Consider the following 17500-nt stretch of genomic DNA (forward strand, 5'->3'; position numbering starts at 1 on the left):
GGCATCCCACCAGAGGCTTCCTGGAGAATTATTCCAGTGATAACTGTAAACCTACTTTGTATATGGAACTGAGGAGCCATTCGGACTCGACAGAAGTCTTCTTATAGGTCTTGTTTAAACTGTCTGTAAATCTGTCTCGCTTTTGGGTAATGAAACGAATATATCTCAGGAGGAGATCTGGAGGTGGGAGGCTTTTTTTTTTATTGAAACAACAGAAACGTGACTGAGTTTGTACCTTCTTCAGTCTGTTAGTTTGTTGTTTGTTAATATATATATATATATATATATATATATATATATATATATATACATATATATATATATATATATATATATATATATATATATATATATATATATATATATATATATATATATATATATATATATATATATATATATATATTTATATATATAAATATATACACATATATTCATACATATACTATATATATATATGTGTATGTATGTATGCATATATATATATATATATATATATATATATATATATATATATACATACATATACATACATATATACCGTATATATACTGTATACTACAGTATATAATATTCTTTGGAAGCTTGACTTTGAAGTCAATGACCCCTGTGGTGGGCTTCTTCTAGATGAATAGGGTTCCTCTTCTGAATAATAATAATAATAATAATAATAATAATAATAATAATAATAATAATAATAATACTATGCCGTTCAGGTAATATGTCTCACGTGTCCGGTGCTGGCTCTCTTTCTCTTTCTTCCCTTTCTCTCTCTATCACGCCTCCTCTTTCTCTTTCTCTCTCATTGTCACTTTCTCTCTCTATTCCTCTCTCCCTCTTTCATTCTCACTCTCCCTTTCTCTCTCAATCTCCCATTCTCTCTCTCTCTCTCTCTCTCTCTCTCTCTCTCTCTCTCTCTCTCCTCTCTCTCTCTCTCTCGTCGGTGTCTGGCGTCGGCAGGTTTCTTAAATTACTCCTTATGATGGCAGGGAGAAATTCGGTTTCCTTCACGGTGTTCATGTTTGGCTTTTTTCCAGTAGAGTCTCGAGAAGCCGTAGGCGTCGGCGGTCCGTTGCCTGGTCTATGATTTTGGTGCTCTTTACAAGTTCTTCTCTTTCGGGCCTTCTTTGATGTTTCTGCGCGTAATGATTAAAAATAGCCCCTTCTTGGAGCTGACAAGAGAGACGCTTTAAGAGTTGGGTAGTAGTCATTTCGATATATGGGTGGTGGCATCCTTCCACGGGGCATTTAATTCGCAGATGACACTACTTCTCTTTAAAGACGTTTCTGGGGGCGCTGGGTTGTTTTAAGCAATAACTGGCTTGTTTTCGTATTCTTATAGCATATATTATCAGATTAATTTTGTCATCTTCTGCAGTAGGGGTTACATTGCCCCGGCTAACAGCCACTCCCAAATTCAATAATAATAATAATAATAATAACAATAATAATAATAATAATAATAATAATATATAATAATAATAATGAAGTGAAAAGAGGGAGGTAAAGTGAAAGGCCAAAAAGAAGGTGCAGCTGGGGGTCAAAGGGACGTTGCAAACAACATTCAGCAATGCCTACAGTGTATCCTGTGAGGTGCACTGACAGCACCATCCACACATGAGGCGTCTCCATCTCTCCAGCATAAAAAGAGAAATGATTGTGTGTCCCTCATTCTCTCCTCCTGTCCATACAGGAAGAGGAATAGGAAAAAGAATGGGAGAGAAAATATTCAAACTGGGGAGTAATGGCGCGGGTAAAAGTTTTGGGCAAGAGTCTGATCAAACAGAAGAACGGGCCTCAAAGAGAAAGTTCCTACGCCTCTTTGATAACCTTTGTGAGGAAAGAGACCTTCCTTATTAAAACTTGCAGATATCTTCTTGTATAAAACTCGAGGCATGAAGGACAGAAAATAGTTTATTTTAAGGGATTACCATACAGGGACGTAGATTTCTCTCGTAAGTCCCAACTCGAGAGCAAAAATGACTATAAATTTAGGCATTATAGCAGCATAGCGTGGCATTTTAGTTTTGCCAATATAAGAACTTCCAAATTTCAAACGAAGATGCAACGCACTGCTGCCTTGAAGCAATTCTCCTTATATTTTAACAGTTTACTTATAGTTTTATTTATTTATTTATTTATTTATCAACTTACTTCTTTTCATAACATATCACTTCTTTAAGTATTTCATATTACCTTCTGTTACTTCTTTCAAATGAACACCATGTTCTTTGGAAGCTTATTTTTCAAGTCAGTGGCCCCTATGGTGGGCTTGTTTCATGTCAATAGGGTTTGTCTTCTGAATAATAATAATAATAATAATAATAATAATAATAATAATAATAATAATAATAATAATAATAATAATAATAATAATAATAACGGGCAGAGACTGATTTATTTGAAGTTATGGTGTCACCCAGAAAGAGAGAGAGAGAGAGGTGGGGGTTGCCTGGGGCAAGGGCGTTATCTTTATGGAACAAATCCTCCTGGAAGTTTCTGTGTGGAAACTTCTTCGCCTTTTTCTGTGGGATTTTCTTTCACAGACACACAGGGATTAACCAAAAAAATCCTGGATTACTGTGCCAAAAGAGAGAGAGAGAGAGAGAGAGAGAGAGAGAGAGAGAGAGAGAGAATATGAAGGGGTAAGATTCCTCTGAAGCTTCATACGCTTAGAGATAAGAGATAAGAGATAAGAAAGAATAAGAGGAATAAAGACAAGGAAGAGACTGAGAATGATAGTGGCAAGGTTGCGCAAGATGCTATGCGAAAGTATGGTGATTAGAGAGTACAGAGAAGACGTAAAAGTGTAAGAAAATAGTGTATAGAGTTATGAACAAAATGAATGATTTAAAGGAGTATACAGTGGGGGTCTCGGAGTCGGTGCAAAGGGAAATGAAAAGAATGTGGGGGAATGTGTACATGGAGGAGAAGAAAGTAGATAACAGATAACACACGTATGTGACACACAAACACACACATATATAAATATACTGTATGTGTGTATATATATATACATACATATATGTATAAGTATATATGTATATATACATATATGTATACCTGTATGTGTATATATATATACATATATATGTATATATATGTGTATATATACATATAAATATACATATATATATATATATATATATATATATATGTATATATATGTATATATATAAAGGCAAATGCCACAAAGGGAAAGTAAAACAACGGAGTGGTTGCCAGGCCTTTCGACACACGGTCCTTTACTAGCTAGTAAAGGACCGTGTGTCACTTTTCCTTCATGGCATTTGCCTTTATGTAGACATTCATCACGTTCCTTATCTTCGTGAATCATTTATACATACATGCATACATACATATATATATATATGTGTATATATATATATATATATATATATATATATATATGTGTATATATATATATATATATATATATATATATATATATATATATATATATATATATATATATATAAACGTTATCTTAAACAGACACAGGTAAATACCACGTTAAAATAAACAAAAACGATAAGAAACTCTCCTCATGCCAATCATCTAACTAACCACAACCTAATCTCAATCCAATTCTTGAAGCATCGAGCCAGTGCTCGCGCGAGCTAGCGAGTTATCGAACGCCGTAGCAGCATCATCAGCAGCTTTGAAAGTTTAAAGCCACTAGCATCCAGCCTACAGCTATGTTTATATCTGTGTTTGGGCGTCGCGGTTGCCATGGCAACCCTGAATGCAGGCCGCACGACTCATGACGGTGATCGGGTGCCAGAGAAAGCTACGATTGTGTTATGTTTGTTGATCAAGAAGTTATATTATCGTCGTGTCTGTTTTGCTGTGTGATGCTGACACGGCGCGCCTGATCAGGTAAGTGGAAGAGGGAGATGAAGAAGAAGCAGAAGAAGAAGAAGAAGAAGAAGAAGAAGAGGAGGGAGAACGAGAAGAGAGGAATATATATAAGACCAAATAATGAAATTTTAGAATTTCGTCATAATTCTCTCTCTCTCTCTCTCTCTCTCTCTCTCTCTCTCTCTCTCTCTCTCTCTCTCTCCTCAAGGGAATGGAATATTCCTCGTAAGACAATGAGGTTTTCAGTAACATATTAATAGAAGGGTTTTTTTGTAATGGTTTTCAAACGAGGGAAAGTTTTCAGTTCATCCAGAAAAAATATATTTGAATTCTTTATTAATGAAAATGTTATTTGGGCGTTACCTCACTGACGATAAGCAACGTTTTGACAGGCCATTACCTGGTCGGGTGACCGTAAAATTCACGTTATCACCTAAGTCTTTAGGAAACGTGTGAACTTTGAAGCATTTGTTTGACAAATCCAGAAAAAGAACTATTTTGTTTTTAAATTTTTTTAGCGTGGGTTCTTTTTCAGCTAAACCCAAGCAATTGTGCGAAGTCGTGATAGAAAAAAAAAAAAGGAATAAGATATTACTCACATTTTTATTGTCTAGCATAGCTTCTTTTTTCAGCTATATTTAAGTAATTGTGCAAAGTGGCAGAAAAAAAGAAAAGTAAAAAAAATATTACTTGATTTTTTTAATTCTAGCATAGCTTATTTTCCAGCTAAATCCAAGTAGTATTGTTCAGTGGTAATGAAAAAAAGGAAAAAAATAAAAACAAAATTAATATTTTTTGAATTAAGAAAAGAAAAAGAAAAACAAATATTATTCACATTTCTATTTTTTAGCACGGCCTCTTTTCAGCTAAACAAGCAATTGTACAAAGTAGCAAAGAAATAAGAAGTAAAAAAAATAAAAAAGAAGAGCTGGTAAAAGATAAGACAGTATCTAAAAGAAAAAAATCTAAAAAAAAAAAAACAGGCAAAAGGGCGACATAACAGTAGCCAATATTACCCTGAAGCTCCATTTGATGTCGGATATCCAAGCGCTAGGATTAATATCCGGCCGTCCGTGATCGAGGCTTCGTCCGTCCGTACGGACGTTCTTAATAACGGGGAAAATTAACCTCCGGGCATTCGTGACTGGGGTTGCTGCATTATTGATTGATGGATGAGGGATATTGCGTCGCTTGGCATTGTCTGCGTATTAGCTGGCTCAGACCAGGACTGGCTGTTTAGGTTGAAAAGGACGCGGCAGCTTTCGCAAAATCATTAATATTCGCTTCTAAAAAAAAAAAAACAATATGCGTCGAATGATTTCTGCATTTCATTAATGCTGGATTATTATTATTATTATTATTATTATTATTATTATTATTATTATTATTATTATTATTATTATTATTATTATTATTGGTGAAGAAATTCACAACGATGTCAGTGCAAATATATATATATACATATATATATATATATATATATATATATATATATATATATATATATATATAACGAGAAAATTTCTGAGTACATCTTTAATATATATATTTACAATGACATCATCGTCGATTTCTTCACCATTTTAGTGACTCAAAAGGGATTAGTGATATATATATAGTATATATATATATATATATATATATATATATATATATATATATATATATATATATATATATATATATGATTATTATCACTTTTGTGTAATTCATTTATCACACATTACTACAGGTGAAAATAAGAGATGGGGTGTAGGTCCTGACCGGTTTCGACTTTGTTTCCAAGCCTGTGTAATGTGATATATATATATATATATATATATATATATATATATATATATATATATATATATATATATATATACAGTATATTCATAATATATATGTATATAGTCCCTATATGTAATGTGTGTGTATGGAGCCTCAGAGAACAAGTAAAACATGCGCCGAAGTTTCTTCGGCGCAAACGAGTTTTCTGTACAGACACGGCCCTTAAAATTCTTAGCTCCGGCCCATGAAACTCAACCAATGTCCGGTGTTGGCCTGTGTTATTGATACCTGTGGCGGTGCCAGAAGTATGATCATGGCTAACTTTAACCTTAAATAAAATGAAAAAACTGAGGCTAGAGGGCTGCAATTTGATAGTTTTGATGATTGGAGGGTGGATGATCAACATACCAATTTGCAGCCCTCTACCCTCAGTAGTTTTTAAGATCTGAGGCGGACGGACAGACAAAGCCGGCACAATAGTTTTCTTTTATAGAAAACAAAAAACCAGACTCCAGTCAATTCACGTTTCTAATTCCTTGCATTATGTTGAATTGTATTTCTCGCATATGTATAATTAAATACAAATGCTGAAAATGGCAACTAAAATTGCAGCCCATTACGGGGAAGATAAACTAGAAGTGAGAAAAAAAACGAAAACGTGAAAATTACCGAGATAAACGGAAATGGGAAGAGTAAAAAAAACAAAAAAAAACAAATAAATAAATAAAAATTCCAAATCGTGATCGACATGACGTAATGGCATCCGTAATGCGACATTACACGGCATTACGAGTTTTCAATTGAGCCCAATTATCGTTAATGGCCTTAGAATTGTCGTGTCATCAATTTCAGTATGATTCATCCGTCGCTAAACTGGCTGCCTAATGCAATAATAACGTTCTATGATCTTCCGTTATTTTTCTAATTGAAACGTCGTTAAATACTGCCCTGAAAGATTATATATATATACTGTATGGTTTATATATATATATGTATATACATATACATACAATCATACATAAATATGCATATGTATATATAAAATATATATATATATATATATATATATATATATATATATATATATAAATATTACAATGATAAACATATAGGAATGAATTGCCAAACATATATATATATATATATATATATATATATATATATATATATATATATATATATGCTGGTAATTCATTCCTATATGTTTATCACTGTATGGTTTATATACTATATATATACATATACACATATATACATATGCATATATATGTATAATTAGTATGTATGTGTGTATGTATGTATGTATATATCTATATATACATATATATACATACATATATATAATATATGTATATATATAAACCATACAGTTTTAAGCATATAGGAACGTCACAATAACCTATATTTAATCTTCCAGTGACAAACATGTAGCAATAACTTACCAACTTATGTGTACTGTATAAAAATCTTTTTCGTATAATCAACACGTTTTTACTTTTTCGTTTTATATATATATATATATATATATATATATATATATATATATATATATATATATATATATATATATATATTCATATATATATATATGTATATATATATAAATTATACAATTATATTGCTCTTCATCCACATAACTTTGCACTTGCTTCGACTAACAATTACAAAAAGTGCAGATTCGAATATATATTGTATGTCCATAATTTTCTATAAATTCTATATAAATTATGTGAATCTTATACAAAAAATATTTACATTTTTATTCGTTTATAAAATCCAAAAGACAATTCATCTTTTACCACACGGAAAATGAACAGTAGAGAAAACAAAAGAAAATATCAAATAAAATAAAATATACATTTCATACCACATGCCTGCCGACCAAGGAGAGAGAGAGAGAGAGAGAGAGAGAGAGAGAGTATAGCTGCCACACGCCACCTGCAGCTTAATTATATAAACCTGAGACCCTGAGCCAGCCAGGAGCAGTCAGTGTCTCTTGTGAGGTGAAAGAGTGAGGTCGTTCGCATTTAGGTGCTCCCGACCGTTGCACATGTGAACCGTTAGCTGTCATTCGAGTCACTTATTTTTTGCTTATAATCCGGTTACTAATTTAATTAGAATCCGGGATTTTTTTCTTATTTAGAATCAGAATATTTTGTTTTACTTTACTTTTCAACTATGACAACTTTTCAATAAGCTGTGGATAGTTTTTTTTAATTTTTAAAATCTATCATGGCGTCATGAATTTGCTTTTTCCAAACTGCACTTATAACGAAATACGTCTGTTTGCAACTGAACTTCTGTGGTAAGTATTAAGTGATTAAGTAAATGGAAATAGTGTTTTTATTACTGTATATATTACATAATTTTTTTTTTTGCTTAAAAAGTTGTTTTTTTATAATAGAGTAATTTACTGATATTGATTTTTATGGATTTACCTTAAAATCTTAGTATATAAATGGGAATTGTTTGATGTGAATGCCTAAATGGGAATAATTTAGATGGGAATTGATTAAATGGGAATTGGTTAAATGGGAATTGCTTTGATTGGCATCGTTAAATGAGAATTCCTTAAATGGGAATTGCTTCAATGGGAATTGTTTTAATGGTATTTGCTTTAATGTAAATTGCTTAAATTGGAGTTGCTTAAAGGGTACATGCTTAAATGGGAATTGCTTATGTGATAATTGCTTAAATGGAATAATTTATATGGGAATGACTTTAATGGGAATTGCTTAATGGGAATAATTTAAATGGGAATTGCTTTAATGGGAATTGTTTTAATGGCAAAAAATTAAATGCGAATTGCTTCAATAGAATTGCTTTGATGGGTATTTTTTTTAGTAGGAGTTGCTTGAATGGTAATTGCTTTAATGGAAATTGCGTAAATGGGAATGCCATAATGATTTCAATCGTAATTGTTGTAATGGGAATTGCTTAAATGGGAATTGTTTTTATGAGCATTGGTTTAATGGGAATTGCTTGAATTAGAATTGCTTTATTGGGAATTGTTTTAATAGGAATAATTTAAATGGCAGTTGCCTTACTGTGAATTGCTTTAATGGGAGCTGCTTAAGTTGGAACTGCTTGATTGGAAATTGCTTCACTGGCAATTGCTTAAATGGAAATTGCTTTAATGGGAATTGCTTTAATGGGTATTGCTTTAATGGGAATTGCTTTAATGGGAATGGCATAAATGGTATTGTTTTAATGGGAATTGCTTGAATGGGAATTGTGTTAATGGGTATTGCGCTAATGTGAATTACTTTAATGGAATTGATCACATGGGAATGGCATAAATGGTATTGTTTTAATGATAATTGTTTTAATGGAAATTGCTGAAATGGGAACTGTTTTAATGGGTATTGCTTTAACCAGACCACTGAGCTGACATTCAGCTCTCATGAATGAAAATGAAATTGAAAAGAAATAAACTGTACAAGGCATATGCTTTTACACTGGAATACATGCGCACATTAAATACATTTGCTCGTTTCCTTACATGCAAAAAAAAAAATAAATAAAATAAAATTCAGAATAAGTTAACCCTTCAGTATATATTTTTAAACTACGTTTTTTTGGGGGTGGGGTGGGATTGCTTAAATTGGAATTGCTTTAATGACAATTGCCTTATTGGGAAATGCTTCAGTAGGAATAATTTAAATGGCAATTGCTTTTTTGTGAATTGCTTTAATGGGAATTGCTTAAGTTGGAACTGCTTGATTGGGAATTGCTTTAATGGGAATCGCTTTAATGGGAATTACTTAAGTGGGAATTACTTTAATGGGAATTATCTAATTGGACTTGCATAAATGGAAATTACTTTGATGGGAATGGCTTAAAATGGGAATTGCAATAGTCACGAGCCCAAGACAAGTAAATATCAAATAAAATAAAATATACATTTCATACCACATGGTAATCATATAGGCCTATATTGCTCTGTAAAATAAATTTGTTAATTAATTTTTGTAGGCATACTTTGAAGGATATTGGCTGTTGGGAAATAATGAGTATATTATAATTTCCACATTATTATTATTATTATTATTATTATTATTATTATTATTATTATTATTATTATTATTATTATTATTATTATTATTCCATTTCGTTTTGACATTGGCATTCAGTCAACCACTCTCACTCCTTCACTTAATCATATACACGTGGTTTTTTTTTTTTTACATTTTGTTTGCATGTGTACATAAGTGTTCCTTTGATCTGTTACTTCTGCTTAAATTTTTAAGTAGCACTTTACTAGTTAATTGCTTATTCACTTTGTAAGAGGGAGAATTGTGGAGGGGGGAGGAAGGGGTACATATGTTCCCCTTGTGCACGTTATGTATATTTAGTCGGTTCACATTTGTCATAAATTACGTATAAGAATTACAAGCTACGATGGGGGTTGGTATATTCTGTTTAAAGCCCATTGTGCCTCAGTTTACTTACTTAGCTTATAACATTTTATAAAAGGGCACAAGCCACCTCAAAGATTTTCCATTTCAAGGAGTAGATTCGAATTGCTTATAAATATCTCAAGCCAGGCAAGGGGATTACTATACTCTCTAAAATTCCATTGTGCCTCAGTTTACCGACTTAAATCACAAGTATAGAAGAATGTACAGTAGTGATCATAGCAACCACTTTTATAAAGGAGGTGGGTCTAGCAACGCCATCTACAAAGACTTCCCATTTTATGGAAAATACTCCACTTATATAATAATATATACATACAGACACTTGCAGACAGGAACATACACACACGCTTATATAACATTAACAGTTAGATTTTAAGTAAAATGATGTGGGACATAGTGAAAGTTTGATTAAGAGTGACTGACCAGGTTGTGTAAGTTATGCATGTATGATGGAAATGTTCTGGTGGAATAATTGTACCTGTATAAATAAGGTAATAGAGAGTTATAGACGATTATAGAGAACAGGTCTATTTGTATTTTTTTTTTGAAGGAAGGAGTATAGGCCTAGCGGGAATATGATATATATGGTATATATATATATATATATATATATATATATATATATATATATATATATATATATATATATATATATATATATATATATATAGATGTTTGCGGATATAAACCAAAGCATTGACCATAAAAAAATACGTGCAACTGTCATAGTGATGGAGGGGAGAGAGAGAGAGAGAGAGAGAGAGAGAGAGAGGAATTATATTTACTGTATTGAATATTTTTTTTTATACTTCCTCCGCTTTACGTAAACATGCCGTCGAGGTAAAATCGTTAACTTGAGCAAACTGTTGTTTTCGAGTTTCGGAAAATTCGGAAGAATTTCGAAGTTGGTGTTTACAAGTCGTTTTGAGTAATGATTGAAAATAAATCTTTATCGCGTTTGCTGTTTGTTTTTTTTTGTTTTTGAATGGCATGACGCCTTGTCATATTTATTTATCTTTAATCTGTTAGTTTTTGGGAAGACTTACATACGTACACACACACGCATAATAATAATAATAATAATAATAATAATAATAATAATAATAATAATAATAATAATAATAATAATAATAATAATAATAATAATAATAAATGTTTGATTTCGCGTAAAATTAACTATTTTAATTTCATTCACAGAGTTAGAATTCAAAAAATACTAAAATCATATTAAGAGTAGATGAAAATACAGGTTTATGTATATATATATATGTGTGTGTGTGTGTGTATATATTATATATATACATATATATATATATATATATATATATATATATATATATATATATATATATATATATATATAATATATAAATTGTTGGATCATGTGTTTTGGAATGAAAATTTTACTTTTATTTGCACTAATTACGCGCACATGCTGATTAGTGAATCTGAAACATTAACAGAAAACATATGTAACATTAACACATTAAATCGATGAAACGTAAATTTACAATTAATTCAATCACCAGACATCGATAAATTTAAATCAAGAAAGGTAACAAAAATAAATAAAAATCATCAAACATATTAGGCATCAAAACAAAATCAAACTTATGTGCACTGTTTTAAACACACGTTCCAAATATCGACCTTAAGTGGATGAGTAGGGCTTAAAGTTGAAGGTAAATGTAGCTATCGCTAATACGAAAAGATACGACACTGAGCAGTGGCTTGAAGCGATAGAAGCTACACTTCCATTGGCCATAACAAGAACGCCGTAATAACCCTTTCTCACCGACGTACTCAGTCTGCCGAGCTGTGCCGATCTTCGCGGACTGCAGTACGCGATGTTACGAAGTTATATGCAGCGATTTCTCGTAGGATAAAAAAAAAAAGAAAAACCTTTGTTGTCTTGGGAGGCATCTTCTTGTTCATGAACAGCGATCCGGGGCGTACGATGGTCTGGAGAGGTCTGTGCGATTTGCCACAGGCGAGGCTTTTTATACCGCCCAGAGCCCGCCAGAAGGCGAGATAGTGCGAGGTCAGTCCGAAATCATACGAAGTAACTGCGAGATCTTACGCGGTCAGTGTCAGCCCGTATGAGGTCAGTGTAAAATGCAGTACATAGTCAATACTAAATCATATGATATGCTACGAAAATGCACGTTTACACTCCGCAATCATCCGCGATCATCCGTACTGCCATTTTTCCTTTTCCTACGACTGCGTAGCATCTCGTATGATTTCAGAATGACTACGCATTCATCTCGCACATCTCGGACTCTTGCCACACATTGCGGATTGATCTCGGAATGATTACGCATAACCTCGTACTAGCCACTCCGCCAGAGTCCGCAGCAAAAAATTATGCATGTTCAATTTTTTTAAAAATCTTTTCGGACAGCCTCGTAAAGTCCCGGACAGCTTCGGATAATCGCGCTTTGACTTCGCATCATTTCGTAACGCATTTCGTAGAGCCACCTACCTGCCAATTTCGCTATCCGCGGCCGTACGTGACCGCACGTAATCCGGTGTAAAAGGTACAAGTTAACGGTCCAACGACAGCAGTATTGGTTTTACAACGGAACAAAGATAAGCTAGAGAATGGCAGTTCAGAGGCGAACACCAACGAGCGAAATGTGCTTGACGGCAATACGAACCCGAAACCACACAGTTTAACCCTTAAACAGTTTCGTGCAACGTTAATTAAAGATACAGTCTCAAGAAATCAATTTTTTTAAACATACAAAAGTTCATTTACAGCTTGTAACGTATATATATATATATATATATATATATATATATATATATATATATATATATATATATATATATATATATATATATGTATATATATATATGTATATATATATATATATATATATATATATATATATATATATATATATATAGATAGATAATATACACTATATATACAGTATATATATATATATATATATATATATATATATATATATATATATATATATATATATATATATATATATATATGACTGTGATTCATATTAAAAGTTTAATATCTTATTTCATTTACTCGAAGTGTGTGTGAAGGAATTTTTAGGTGATAATAAGTCCGACTGGTTAGTGTGTCATCAAGTCCGATTCCCGTCCGTCGCTGGTTCGATCTCACGGGACGGTGGACTTATTATCACCTAAAAATTCCCTTCGGTAACTATATGAAAATATATTACTTCCTGAGGTAGAGTGAATTGGATATTAAAGGACGTTTGTAGCTTTCGATTATATATATATATATATATATATATATATATATATATTATATATATATATATATATATATATATATATATGTGTGTTCCCCTAGTGTATGTATATAAACAAAATGGTTCCCTAATTTTTGGTAAAAATTCCCTTCTGTTTTTAACTCATTTCTACGAGTCAACAGATTTATTTATTTATCTTTCACACCCAAAACGAAAACTCACCTTGAGAGCACACCTGTTGTCCATTTTGGAGCTGAACTTTTTCCGTTCGCTGGAATTTATGGAAATAAAGTGAGACGCCTGGAAACCCCGTTTCCAAGGTACTGGGACGTCATGGAAAGCGAAAGACTGGAAATATATCAAGACCCCTTTTCCGGGGGGCATTATGGAACGCGGAAGACTGGAAATAAAGTGAGACGCCTGGAAAGCCCTTTTCCAGAACCCCTTTTCCAGGCTAAAGGGACATTATGGAAAGCGGAAAACTGGAAATAAAGCAAGACCACTTTTCCAGGCTAATGGGATGTCATGGAAAGAGGAAGACTGAAAATAAAGAAAGAGTCCTGGAAAACCTTTTTCCAGGCTAATGGGACGTCATGGAAAGCGGAAGACTAGAAATAAAGGAAGACTCCTGGAAAACCCTTTTCCAGGCTAATGGGACGTCATGGAAAGCGGAAGACTGGAAATAAAGGAAGACTCCCCGAAAACCCTTTTCCAGGTTAAAAGGATGCCATGGAAAGCGGAATACTGGAAATTAAGCTGGCCCCTTTTCAAGGCTAATGAGATAGTATGGAATGCGGAAGACTAGAAATCAAGAAAGACCTTTTTTCCTGGATAATGGGACATTATGGAAAGCAGAAGACTGGAAATCAAGCAAAATGCCTGGAAAGTGGGACTTCATGGAAAGCAGAAGACTGGAAATAAAACAAAATGCATGGAAAGTGGGACGTCATGGAAAGCAGAAGACTGAAAATAAAGAAGACCCCTTTTTTCAGGCTAACGAGACGTCACTGAAAGCGGGAGACTTGAAATAAAGCAAGACCCATGTTTCCAGGATAATGGGACATTATGGAAAGCGGAATACTGGAAGTAAAGCAAGGCACCTGGAAAACCCTTTTCCAGGCTAATGAGATATCATGGAAAGCGGAAGACTGAAATATAGCAAGATGCCTGGAAAACCTTTTCCAAGACCCTTTTTCCAGGCTAACGGGATGTCATGGAAAGCGGACGACTGGAAATAAAGACGCCTGGAAAACCCTTTTCCAAGACCCCTTTTCCAGGCCAAAGGGATTTCATGGAAAGCAGAAGACTGAAAATAAAGGAAGACGCCTGGAAAACCCTTTTCCAGGACCTTTTTTCTCCGCTAAAGGACTATCACGGAATGTGGAAGACTGGAAATATAGCAAGACGCCTGGTAAACCCTTTTCCAGGACCCATTTTCCAGTCTAAAGGGATAGCATGAAAAGCGGAAAACTGGAAATGAAAGACGCCTAGAAAACCCTTTTCCAGGCTAAAGGGATGTCATGGAAAGTGGAAGGTTGGAAAAACAGACGCCTGGAAAACCCTTTTCAGGTTAAAGGGATGTCATGGAAAGCGGAAGACTGGAAATACAGAAGCCTGGAAAACCCTTTTCTAGGTTAAAGGGATGTCATGGAAAGCGGAAGATTGTAAATAAAGCAAGACGCATGGAAAACTCTTTTCCAAGACCCCTTTTCCCGGCTAAAGGGATGTCATGGAAAGCAGAAGACTGGAAATAAAGAAAGATGCCTGGAAACCCCTTTTCAAAGACACATTTTCCAGGCCAAAGGGATGTCATGGAAAGCAGAAGACTGTAAATATAGCAAGAGGCCTGGAAAACCCTTGTCCAAGACCCTTTTCCAGGCTATAAGGGTGTCATGGAAAACGGAAGACTGGAAATAAAGAAAGACGCCTTGGAAACCCATTTCCAAGACCCCTTTTCCAGGTAAGGGATGCCATGGAAAGTGGAAGACTGGAAATAAAGAAGATGCCTAGAAAACCCTTTTCCAGGACCTCTTTTCTCCGCTAAAGGACTGTCACGGAACGTGGAAGACTGGAAATATAGCAAGACGCCTGGTAAACCCTTTTCCAGGACCCATTTTCCAGGTTAAAGGGATAGCATGAAAAGCATAAGACTAGAAATAAAGAAAGACAGCTAGAAAACCCTTTTCCAGGACCCCTTTTCCAGGCTAAAGGGATGTCATGGAAAGCAGAAGACTGGAAATACAGACGCCTGGTAAACCCTTTTCCAGTTAATGGGATGTCATGGAAAGCGGAAGACTGGAAGTGCAGATGCCTGGAAAACCCTTTTCCAGGTTAAAAGGATGTCATGGAAAGCGGAAGACTGTAAATAAAGCAAAACGCCTGGAAAACCTTTTTCCAAGACCCCTTTTCCACGCTAATGGGATATCATGGAAAGCAGAAGACTGGAAATAAAGGATGGCACCTGGAAAACCCTTTTCCAGGACCCCTTTTCCGGACTAAAGGAATGTCATGGAAAGCGGAAGACTGTAAATATAGCAAGAAGTCTGGAAAGCCATTTTCCAGGACCCCGTCTCCAGGTTAAAGGGATGTCATGGAAAGCAGAAGACTGGAAATAAAGGAAGACGCCTGGAGAACCCTTATCCAGGACCCCTTTTCCGGACTAAAGGAATGTCATGGAAAGCTGAAGACTGGAAATATAGCAAGAATCCTGGAAAACCATTTTCCAGGACCCCTTTTCCAGGCTTAACGGACAGCATGGAAAGTGTAATACTGGAAATAAAGGAAGACGCCTGGAAAACCCTTTTCCAGCACCCATTTTCCGGGCTAAAGGGACGCCTTAGAAAGCGGAAGACTGGAAATATAGCAAGACCCATTTTTCCAGTCGAATGGGACATTATGGCGCTCGGAAGACTCCAAGGTGTGAACGGTCTGGTTAAGGCGTAACGTAGGTGCCGTTACGTTGGTGATAATTGTTGTTTGTGTGCATGTGTGTTTGTGCGTTTGTGTGTGTGTATGAGATAACGATGGAGTGCGGCAGAGGGTGAGAGCGGAGGGAAAATATATATGTACGGAAGAAAAAAGCTTTTTACCGTAATAGTGCTTCTCTCTTTTCTCTCTCCCTTTCTCTCATTCTTCCCAGTAATCTATTTCCTTTTTTAATCCTTTTTCTTTCTCTCCTCCTATTTACGTCTTCTCTCCTCTCTTCCTTCCTTTTATTTTTCATTAATCGCCTTATTCTCACTTTCGTTACAGTCTTGCTCACATTCTTGGTCTTATTTGTGTTAAGCTTTGCTCTTATTTTCCTGTCCATTCTCTACCTGTCAATTCTCCTCTTCCATTTCCTCTCTTAACGTCTCGTTCTGTTCTATTCCTCATTCTTGTTAGGCTTCTCCTCTTATCCACCTTGTCTCTCTTCCCCTTGTTCGTTATCTTCGCCTTAATCCCAACAATCCAGTGACCAATGCGGCAGGAGAGAGAGAGAGAGAGAGAGAGAGAGAGAGAGAGAATCCCCCGCTTTTAGGAGAGCGTCACAGGGATCCTTATAGGTAGGATTCCTGGCTAGGGAGGGAGAGAGGGAGGGAGATGGTGTTGGGGAAAGGAGAGTGTACCTAGGTAGGATTCCTGGCGAGGGAGGGAGGGAAAGGAGGGAGAAGGGGTTGGAGAGTGTTGGGGAAAGGAGAGTGTTGGAGAGAGGGACGCTGTGCTTAATGAGAAATTACTTGGGAGTTCCACTAAATTCCTGTGAATAACGTCGCGCTTAATTTCACCCGGAGGCGTAAATTCCCTTACGCATTTGAATGCGGGGATTATAGTTATGAAGGGAATGGCTTTGCCTTTGGTTTACGACGGGCAGTCCCGTCGTGAAATACGTGGATTTCTATTACTCTTTTTACGTTTTTCGTTATTATGTGGGTCATTCGGCCGCCCCCCGCCCCTCCCCTTTGGCTCGTCTGTAAACTCCTGGTAGGATTTATAGCAAGTTTTAGAAACCTTTTGTTATTTTTTTTTTCACAAGGCACAATAATGACCTCCTTTAGATCCTTATGTCCGTTAGGGGTGTAGTGCCGTCAGTGCACCTCACGCGGTGTACTGTAGGCATTGCTTAAGGGCTCTTTTCGGCGTCCCTTCGGCCCCTAGCTGCAACCCTTTTCATTCCTTTGACTGTACCTCCGTTCATATTTTCGTCCTTCCATCTTACTTTCC

The 17500-nt window shown here is 34.8% G+C and overlaps 1 long non-coding RNA gene across 1 annotated transcript in view; it reads left to right on the forward strand.

Annotated features, from left to right (window-relative positions):
* Positions 1 to 7358: 7358 nt before the first annotated feature.
* The window catches only part of LOC136833556 (uncharacterized), a 231930-nt gene continuing 221788 nt past the window's right edge, over positions 7359 to 17500 (forward strand). Inside the window, exon 1 of the long non-coding RNA XR_010851504.1 lies at positions 7359 to 7936. This is a non-coding gene — a long non-coding RNA (uncharacterized lncRNA). The remainder of the gene's footprint in view (positions 7937 to 17500) is intronic.

This window comes from Macrobrachium rosenbergii, chromosome 51 (genome assembly GCF_040412425.1).
Source record: "Macrobrachium rosenbergii isolate ZJJX-2024 chromosome 51, ASM4041242v1, whole genome shotgun sequence".
In the NCBI taxonomy this organism is placed as follows: Eukaryota; Metazoa; Arthropoda; class Malacostraca; order Decapoda; family Palaemonidae; genus Macrobrachium; species Macrobrachium rosenbergii.